The sequence below is a fragment of the Eurosta solidaginis genome, chromosome 3 (assembly GCF_040869045.1).
Source record: "Eurosta solidaginis isolate ZX-2024a chromosome 3, ASM4086904v1, whole genome shotgun sequence".
In the NCBI taxonomy this organism is placed as follows: Eukaryota; Metazoa; Arthropoda; class Insecta; order Diptera; family Tephritidae; genus Eurosta; species Eurosta solidaginis.
The window spans coordinates 27,103,936-27,115,509 of record NC_090321.1 but is presented as its reverse complement, the minus strand read 5'-3'; positions in this window follow the sequence as shown (position 1 = coordinate 27,115,509).

Below are 11,574 nucleotides of genomic sequence, written 5' to 3'. Positions count from 1 at the left end.
ACACAGAAAGAGACATAATCACACATACATGTAATCAGCTAAGAGCGAGTGTGACATTACTCACACATTTACATGTACATAAATAGCTAAATAACCAACTACGTGATACAGAAACGATAAATAAACAAAGAAGTATTCGAGGCGGCTGTTCGCGAAAGGTCTAGACCCTAGTACAAATAGGCGAACGAGGCAGCTAAGAGTGTAAAAGCAGCGCAAACTGAGTAATAATGAAGTACTACTAACATAGTAGTATTGTAAATAAAGAACGTATTTCTATACTGAATATTCGAGTTATTTATTCAGACAATTCAGCGATTCGAACGATAATAGAAGCAGAATAATCAAGAATTACTAAAATTCGTAACAATATCTAGGAATTATATAAGATAGTAAGTTGTCGGAAAAACTCCACGTAAAAGATTCTAATTTTCTTGAACTGTGTAATCTGAACGTTTTAGCTCTCAAAAAAAATATGATTGCACCTTTGTTAAATTGTCGTTTTACAGTAAATTGTTAAAGCAGCTGACCAGACTCCAATTGCAAATGGAAAACTGCCAAAGGCAGACCTTACCGAGCCCTGGCGAATAAAAGTGATTGCAAACCTAGGACGTTGTAATGGTCCTCCCAAGCCTGTATGCATGCTAAACTACGGCGAGTTTTGTCAACCTATGAGTGGTTTTTTGTTTTAGTTTTTCGTTTTGCAGTCTTATTTTAGTGGACGCATTTATATCTTAGTTAATTGGATGCTTAGATGTAACTTAGCTATGCCGTCGCTCCGCAACTGAGCTAAGAAAAGTGCTGGTAGTGCCTCAGCTGACTTAGTAAACTTTCGCTAGATTTCTTCTCTTCGTCGAGCAGCTTTTGTAAAAATTAATCAATATAAATTGCATTAAGAGTAAACAACAAACCAGCTTAGAGTTGATCTCCTATACTGTAGATATATATATTAGCATGCGTGTGGCAACAAGCTCCTCCAAGCTTTTTCAAATATGTTTGCAAGTTAAGCTAATCACAATAAAAGCCGTAGCTGATAGAAAAACTATATTGTAGGGAAAAAAAGTGGCAGAAACAAGAAAGGAAGCCAACAGCTTGTAACAACTCCATCATCTAGTCTAAGGATTAATGTCAGACGCGATGACGGAAAAGAGACGCACACGCAAGTTGTGTTTTTTATGCAATGTGACTAATGGATGCAGTGGCGTGAAGGCAAGAAAAAAAGCGTTACCAATATAACGGTGAATGCAAAAAAAAAAAAACAAGAAAGAAAGAGTGAAAATAAATAAAGCTGTAGGAAGAATAAGATATGAATATAGTACAAACAAAGTCAATAAACTATTCACATACATACATAAGTTTTGTATAAGAACGGTTCAAGCAATATCATACTAAGATACAATACTTAAGTTGGAGTTTCCATTCCAACTTTTTAGTTCACAAGAAATACGAAAGAACTAATGGAGCTTATAACAGGGTTATTGGCTTTGTAGAAAGATCATATTTGTGGATAGGTTCAATCAGTGCTTGAAAACAAACATCCCAGAGCGGGGTTCTCTCCCCACCACTTTGGGCTGGAGTAAAAGTAGTAGCTTTTGTAGACGACGATATCATCGCAGTCTGGGGTTTCTTTACCTCCGAGCTAAGCGAAGCTCTAAAGGGTGTGCTCAGAAAACTTCATACCTGGAAAGCATTGAATGGCCTTAATATCAACCAAAACAAGAGAGAACTCTTACTTCTTAGTAACTAAACCAAAATATCTGCATTTCGACTGCCTTCCATAACTGGCACAAAAATCTCATCGAGTTGTCAAAACAGATAACAAGCTAAGCAGAAAAGTCAATATTGACCTGCCCTGAATAATCAATAAAACCCAAAAAACTAAACAAACTACAACGGGCAGCTTGGGCAGCGGCAACAGGTGCAATTAGGTCAAGCTTAACTGACACGTTAAATGTTATACTTAACCAGAGGCGGCTGGACTTCCGTATACGCCATACAGCTATAGGCTAGGCCATATGGTTTCGGTGGTCCAGATGCTGGAACAAAATCAGTATGGCCACAGTAGTATCCTGAGTAGGCTTCCCGATGTGGATTTGATAAGAGACTATATTTCGCCCACACTGAACTTTGACAGACATTTTTAGACGAGACTACCCTCTAGAACGGATTGGTCAAACGATATTTTTTGATCTTTATTGAGTAGTACTGAAGGTTGCAATCTCCATCTTTTTTCCAAACTCAGCCAACATTTTCCAAGCAGAGGTACAAGGAATATAGAGAGCCTCTTATCACGTGTAGGAGAATCATGTGAGTGGATGCGAAGTATGTACATATGTTCATATATATACTCTGACAGCCAAGCTACGCTCAGGGCGCTTAAATCACCATTAATCTCCTCTAAGACCATTGATAACTGTAAGAGGGTACTACATGAAGCAGCAAACTTGGCGACCATCACACTCACTTGGACACTTTGTCACAGAAATGTTGCCGACAATGAAAAAGCGGATGATGTAGTAAAGGCCGATGCATAGTTAGACATCACAGAGGCCGTAACGGGTAACGACAAATTGCATGAATGAAGAGAGGCTTTCTGGCCAATGTCAAGAATACCGCAATTAGTAATTGGTAGTATATGAACACCTGTAGAATCACCAAACAAACTTGACCAGACTCAACCAGAAAGTAATGGAGAATTAATTAAATAGGTCTAAAATCACAGCCATAATTTCAGTACATTGGTCATTCGGTCTACATGCAGAAAGAATGGGTAAACCCTTCAACGACTGGAGTAAGAGGTGCCAAAATGAGTTGGCTCCAAGAAAACTGCATCAAAATGTCACCTCGGGTGCTAAGTGGGCCTGGTGGCTCCAGTCGGGCAGCACAGCAACCATTCAACATTAACTCTACCAGAGACAATTTTAAGATAGAGATGTTGCAGGTGCGAACTTCGGTGGAAAGCAGCGGAGCTTCACAAAATTCTAGTAGGTCACTTTCACCACACCACAAATTTAACACAAGTTTTAACATAATTTAAGCACACAAAATACACGGATTGTAGTTTTAGAGTGTAAAAATGTTAATTCTGAACACATTAGCTGAATTAAAAGTGTACAAATAATTGTTAAATAATAAAAACAGGCAGTCGTAGTTTGAAAAATTATGCCGTGGTAAGTGGTGAATGTGAGCTATTGCAGTTTTGTGAAGCTTGCTTCACACTATTTTTCGTCCCTGCAACATCTCTATGATAAAATTGTCTCTGACTCTACTACCTTCTCGCAAAATGAAATAAACACCGATCCAATTATAAGCAGGCCACACTGTGTGGCACGCAGTATACAATCGACGCGTGTGTTTGAGTGCAGCACAATAACAACTTTATTTGATAACAGAGATTATTTCAAAACTTTTTGACATATTACGATTAAGATTGAGGCATGCAACATTGTACAAATACAACACGGTGTTGGTGCGTGCTTATGAATCTACTTAAACTATTGGCGACAGTGATGTACATTTTCTGTCTCTATCAATATAAGCGATTAATGCCACACGCGCTGACGCTAGATAAATACTAACACACATACAGCTTGTTGCATGATGCGTAAAGTAAGTTGATGCGTCTAATATTTGTTGACAAATGAATAATGGTTATAAAGGCAAATTTATGGCAAGTCATAATGTGACGGCAACATTTATCATTTGGTATTTGTTTGCATGTAAGTCGAAGTGAAAGGTTGAATTAAGAGCCTCATAGAATTCTATGCTATGCTAGGCTAGAAAAATTGTAAAAGCAAACAATTTTAATAATGGTTTCACAACAACGAGTAGGTATAGTTAGAAAGTCAGTGATTAAAAAGAGCTAAAGAAGACAGCGCAAAATAAAAAGGCCTCTAAACTCCAACTCAAAATAGAATCACAAAAAAATTGTTCCAACTGTGCTTGGGAAAGTATTTGTAGCACTTATGTAGCTTGCAACAATATTGCCACACAATGTCAATAACGACAATGACAATATAGTGCCATAGTTAACATCGTTGCAAACAACAAACAAAACAAAGACTTAGTTGTGTGCATCAATGAGAGAAGACCGCTGTGTTGCACAGTTGGTTTGTTAGCTTGTGAAAAAGAATTGACATGTTGCAAAATCACTACCGGCACTTTGAGTTAATTACAAGCGACTTTGCAACATGGTTATATAATGCTGATGCGACCAAAAACTTGTACTAATATGCGGCTTATTTTTTGCTTCACATCGGCTACTTTGCAAGGAGTTTGGTCTTGCAGTCTCAGAACCTTTAAAGTATAAAATACACAGCGTAACAAATTTAGTTTTTTTGTTTACAACATTAATGTAGTTCTGCAGGTCTGCCTCTAGGTATAAGAATTCATACACCCCTTCTAGAAGTTGGCGACCCCCGTCTATACACTCAATATGCCCTTTCAACATGTAATTGGAAGTGGCATCTTGCCACACATAACAAACCAAGGACCTTGAGAATTAGCAAATCATTGCCTTTGCAGCAATGGCGTCCTACTACAGACTGCAGCCTTTGGGGTTTTCTTTTTCTCAATATCGCCCACATTTTACACCACAACACCCACCGAAGAGGATTGATAATGCACATAGGGCCTTGATAAAGTGCTTGACGAATTGGGTACTTTGTCACTGCTGGAACAACAGGGATAAATAAGTAATAAACATTCTAAGCGCAGATGATTTGTTCACAATTCCTTTTCTGGATACTAAAAATTTGTCGCTACAATTCTGGTTCCCCTATTTTAAAAAATTTTTCTAAGCCATTGCGAATTTGCTAGATGCTGTGACAACATGTTGAAACAATATGTTTCAGAAGATATACTAAAAATTAGCACCTTTTGAATACCAAAAGTTATTGATGGTATTCAAAGCCTTCTTTGGAAAATGTATATTGGAACGTTTTTTACACATACCTCATTAACATTTGGTTTAGAGAGAAACTAGTTTCAGCGTGCCATCTTCAATACAATTGTTTGTTCCTTGTTAGACTAATAACTGAAAGTCTTCGGAATTATTCAAATTTGGTATTAAACAGAGTAAAAAACATTTCCAAATTTTCTTTTTATCGTTCGTGTATTGTGAAACACCCTAATGCATGCTCCCACCAATATTGTGTCTACTTTTTGCAAGTGGCTCAATTAAAAACGTTTTAACTCATGCAGCTTCTATTAACAAACGTTTACCTAACTGCGTGTTAGTTAAACAAATTTGAGCAAAAACAAATTTGTGGAACATAGCAGCCTGTCTTAAATTTTTTTAGAAGTTTATTTTCTGCTTTCCTCGCTTAGTTAGCCCTGTTGCGGCTTACTATACTTTGATATTTTAAAGCACAACTCAAACAACTTTTTACATGTGTAAACATCTGTGTGTTGTTAAAAGGTATGTATATACATATACATATATTTACATATCTAACTATTGCCGTCGAGGACGACATGCTAGGTGTGTTAATTGCTCTCACCGCTTACTGCTGTTCGTGTGATGAATTTGCCACCAACTTAAGTAATTCTAAGCTTTTTTTTATGCCTAGTACTTGGCTACGCTGTCGGCAACATGTTGCCGCAACATATTTTATAGCATATTGTGGCTTACATTGACAACTGCGGTGAACATGCTGTCATTATATTGCATGTTGACCTTCATTGCATTGAAAATTTATGGCGGAGTTTTTTAGTAAAATAACACAACTCTATAGAGGCTATGTACATTTAAAAGAAGCTGTGGAAATCAGGGCATATAATGCTCTGTATACATAGCAAAATTCTATAACAGTGATACTTGACGATCAATAGCCGTGTTTTTAACACGCGCGTATACGTTTCGTTTGCGCGTGTTAAAAAACGCCTATCTTCGCTTAGATAATGCTTAGGAGACCCATCTAGCGGCTGTGGTTAAACAACTAGCTACAGCAACAGGGTGTACCGAAAAGCGGAGACGCAACGCTCTGATGGCCATAGGGTATAACATATAGCTGAATCAGTTGCGATGAATTGTGGACACACATAGAATACATAGAATTAGTGTAGAGGGTGAAACAAAGACACATATTTCAGTTACATCTGAGTATAATGCGTATTTAAATTTAGTAGGACAAAATTTATGCGCAGCAATTTCAGAGGTGTATTTATAGTTTGTCGACTAGCAGTCAATATAAAGTTTAAGCGTAAACGGATATACTCGTGTTAAAAAACACGGCTAATGTTTCCGTATTCTAGCTAATATACACCATTGGATGTACTTACAGTTTTTGCTTTATTATCGATACATACCTTACTAGCTGGCTACGGGTGCAAGAGGCATCGCCTACAAGCCTAGTGTACACTTCTATGTATGTAGAACTTGCTGACGATCGTTTATCATTTACATACTTTGGTTCTGAAGTGTTTTACTTTTCAATTTATGATTATTCCAACCAATTATTGATGAGTTAGCATCATATAACTCAATATCGTTTAAAATTAATGTTTTCTTACTATTAAACGTAATAGTTCATGTCTGTTATTCGATGACGGGATTGACTTTTAGAGTATTTATCACACATCCACTTCCACGCTTACACTATAACAAATTAAAGGATGTTGTAAGACGTCATAAGACCGATAAAATTCTGATATTCTATGTCGCGCCTGTTGAATTGCTGCCTGACTGAAAACTGCTACTTCAATAGTGTTAGGAGCATTATAAAGGCCACGATCCTGGACGATACCCCGAAACGTTACGGGGAACACTATCAACAAGCACTTTAGAAGAATGCATATAGGAACTGCATTCTCACAACATATCCTGCAATTGTCTTACTAATGAACCGTCTAAGGATTACTTAGCTTTACAGCATGGAGTACACTCAGAGAAAACCGCTGTTCTAAAATCCAGCACCACCGGACTCAATTTAAACTTTTCATGTTCTTATTTTTTTTTTCTTGAAAAACGAACGACGTTTTCTTAAAACAACAACCTTGTTCTTGAACTGACACCATTTTCTTAAAAAGAGAACGGCTGGTCTTGAAATATGAACAAATGTTCTATTAATGAGAACGATGTTCTTAAGTTAAGCCCAAGAAAAAAGAAACGGTACAATTCATGCGCACCACATTGTTAAATACAACATTTGGCACAAACCACCAAACATTCGTAGTGGCCCAGCGGATATGATGTTGCGATTGCGATTGTGTGGCGCGAGTTCGAACACCGTCAAACTCTGAAGCTTTTTAAAACAATTTTTTTATATAATATCTTTTTAACTCTTATTTTTCGTTCAGTTCCATTCAGGTAATTCTCAAACTTTTTATGAAATGTTTTAAGTATATATTCAGATTACATCAATAAAAAAAAGAATTTCTCAATAAGAGAAAATCATAAAAATGCATATTATGCCATTTTTTAATTTTCGGATTTTAATAATATTTTTTGTTATTAATATTTTTATTAATGACAAACAAATTATTATTACAAAAAAATAAATAAATGGGCAACAATTGGAAAAAATCCCCCCCCCCTCGCCATCCACAAAAATAAAGCACAAACCGTTCTTGAATTGAGACCGAAAAATGTTAAATCAACCCCAAATCGTTCTCAAAGCGTGAGAACGGTAGATCTTAAATCAAGCCCAAGTAGTGCTTGAAATGAGCACAGAAGGTTCACATATCAATACCAAACTGGTCATAAAATACCAACGGTGTGCTTGGAAAAACCGTTCTTAAAACAAGCTCATCGGTCACGAGTTACGAAAAAACGTACTTAACAGACTTTTGTCAACGAATGTTCTTAATTTTGAACTTGTTTCCTTCGTTTTAGAACGACTTTTTCTCTGAGTGTAGAGGACTGCTTTTTTGACTTAACATTAAAAAAATTCTGCCATATGACTTGACATATCTGTGGTCATATGCAATAATCGCCTAAATCCTGTAATTTTACACGAAACTTAGGCGATTATTGCTTATAACCACACATATTTGCCCACAAAAATTTTATCTTTTGAATGATCACAAGTTAAACCCAATTTTAAGGGTACGGGAAGCTGTAAATATTATTAATTCCCACTTTTCCCTGTGAGTACAAGGCTATTCACTTATCTTTTAACCCTAGAGTGGAAGAACATGGGTACACAACGGTATATAGCCTAAGGTAATAGCGAGATCTTTTGCGACAAATGGTTTGCGGCAGAAAGGGTTGTAATAGTTCTGTTATCATTTTACCTTCCCTGGCGCAGCATCTTCGTATGTGTGTGAGTAAGGAATTCATCTCTTAGCAGATGACTACATATGTGTATGTGAGATTATTTCTTTTCTTTCCCCCCAGCGGGTTAGGGGGTCAGAATATACCCGCGGTAGGTATGCCTGTCGGAAGAGGCGACTAAAATACCAGATTCAAGGGGCTGTGTAGCGCAACCCTTCAGGTTGCCAGCGCAATATATAGCTTCTCCAAACCCAATTGTCAACCTCACCTATCCGCGGCGAATCCTGTTTCACTAGCAGACGAGGCTCTGGCGACCCCAAGCTCCTCAAGTGACTTGGGGATGGGGAGGGAGGGATGGCCTGAAAGTTTAACGTGGCCACATAAATCGTTCCCAAGATGGTCGGGCTAGCACTTTAATGATGCTGTGTTACCGGAGCGTACCGGATCTGTATCCGGCAAAGGACCATCACATCGATAACACTCCCCAAAGCCTTCGGGGAGCAACCTTATCGCTACAACAACAACAACAACAACAGATTATTTCTTTGCTTAAAGCTGCTGGTTATTTGTGTGGAATGTTCTTGGTTGCCTTGTAAATAATTTTGGCTGCTTCCCGTTTTTTGTTGTTGTGATTATTTACGAAAAGCATAGTGATGTCAACATATTATTTTATTGTTATTTACCTTATCCCTACTTGAATAGGTGTAAGGCGTTCAATGTATGGTGAATTCAACAACACACCCAACCAATCAACTCGTTTGCCGAATAAACGAAAAGCAGTTGATTTACGACTCACACAATCACACAACTACGTTATTAGAAAATCTCCCTGATTTCTCAGCAAAATTCACGTTCAAAACCTAGCTTAAAATGAAAAAAAAATCGAACTTCGCTAAACTTCAAACGCTTAGCGTTGTATCCTAAAACGATTAAAGTGCATATTTAAAATGATCTACTTTCACTTTCTTAGTTGCACAGCGCAAGTGCCTAGAGGTAAATATAATTTTCCCATGTTAAAATAATGAGATTTGAAAATGCTATATTTACACATACATATGTCACAATGTATATCAAAGCATAGATTCAACGAAAAAAGTGAACGGATAAATTCATAAAAACCACACTTAATAGTTGTACCCATCAGATAACAGCTATATAATATTACAATATTACATCTTTACTTAACATATTACACCTGCAAACGACCACGATAGCAAATATACAAAACAAATTAGCCCCTGCGCGTTCAATAAAATAAAGGCGTTAATATAGTAATTTTTCAAAATAAAAAATAAATAAAAAATATAAACGCATAAAAACCATTATTTTGATAAATGAGTGGTTGTTTGACTCAGCGAGCGCCAATTCAACAATTTGACACCTAAACTCGTCAGTTAAACAATGGCGCTTTATAAATACAAACATTTCTAGCGGCTGAAGTGATTGAAGAGCCATATTAGATGCTCGAAAATTAAGCAGTTGATAACAATACAAGGTTTTTTTCTTACTTGGTTGGCAACACGCTGCGCTTATAATCATTTTCCAATAATGACTTCTTTTCCATCGCGTCTACACGCATGCGCAAAAGGCCGGTCTACAAACTATAGTAAGCTATACGTTTGCGCGTTGAATCTTACTGCAATAAGCGCTTTCAACAATTAATATAAACAAAAGAATGAATAAAACTCGGTAAAACTTTACGTAATTAGTTCGTAACCCTTAAACAATTTTTCAATTTCCACAGTTCAATAACTTCCTCTGCCTAATATACTTTGCCACACATATTTCGCCGCAACCTTTTGTTTGCTTTTTTCTCTTTTCTAGTCTTTATCGAAGTGTAATCAAAGCAAAAAGTGCTTTCATTACTTGTTGAACACTTTCATTTAAAAAAAAAATATTCAAACTAAAAATTCCTATAATATCTGCGCTCTACCCCACGACGAAAAAACCTACTATATACGTACTTAGATTGCTGCCTTTCAAACGATATTCCGTTTCACACATATTCATTTTTATTTTTTTTTTAATTTTTTTTTTTGTGCCATAAACTTCACTTTTTGCCGCACACTTCACTTCTTGTCTGCCGCAACGTCTACCATTCTTAACTAACTTTAAGACTTGTGAAAAACAAAACTTATTTCTCCTATAAAAAATTTAATTAATGATTTTTCTATTGTTTAGCTTCTTTTTCGATTTATTCGCCTTCTCGTGCTCCCGCTGTTCGCTTTCGGATTCTTCCGCTAAATAATTCAGTTTTGTGTTTCTTAGCCGTTGTTTGGTGGCCATTCAGTTTGGCTCCTTTTAAAATTTTTGTTGGTAATGGCTTATTCTATAAACCATTTCTACACAAGATTAGTTCATCTTACTGCTTGTTAATATTTATTGTTGGATTTTTTTATTATATAATAAAATAAAACATACGTAAGCATCTTTGTAAGCGTATCAATTTGATTTTATATTTTAGTTTTCTGTATCATGGTTCTTGGCATTCCATCAGTTGTTCGAGGTATGCGCACCAGAGCGATATCTGTTTTATAGCATGTTTGATTTTTTTCTCTATATCAACGTTTTTGCCCTTTGAATATTCTTTTTCATGCTGGCAAAATTTGTAACGCCCTGGTCATTAAATTTAATCATTAAAAGCAGAACTTGTTCTACGAATGCGTGATTCTGATACGCAAATGGAAGAAACGATTAAATGATTTTATGTATTGATGGAGATGAGAGTGTTTTATAGAGATGGGTAAAATGTATCAAACTTATAACTTTCTTGATACCGATTCGATAACAAATCGTTATATTTTCGATAGCTAATCGATACCTTTTCGATAACAGCACTATGATAGGCCTCTAAAAAATTGATAATACTCCAATAGCAAGTTGATAACTTTTTGATTACAAATTGATATTTATTTTTAACACAGCGATAAATTTCGAAAACTAATCGATACATTTCTAAAAGAAGTTGACAAATTTTTGATAAAAAACGATAACACGCATATACCAATTCGGTGTGACTCCGATAACAAATATATAACTTTTTGATAACGAGGCGATAACTTTTTTATAGCACATCGATAATTTTTTATAATACAACAAAAAAAATTTAAAACAAATGGACTGTTTCTCGATAAGAAAACTGGTAGCACTACGATAACTTTCGATAATATGACAATATTATATAAAAAAATTAATGCAAGACCCGATAACCTACGAAGAAATTTTAGGTCGAGGTCCTCTTCCAATTTGCTGAATTTTCGATGTTGATTTGCCCAGCGCTTTTACCCAGGATCTTCGGTGTGGCAGGCGGAAGATGCTACCATCACAGCATGGCTGCCGCCAATAACTTTTTGATGCAAATC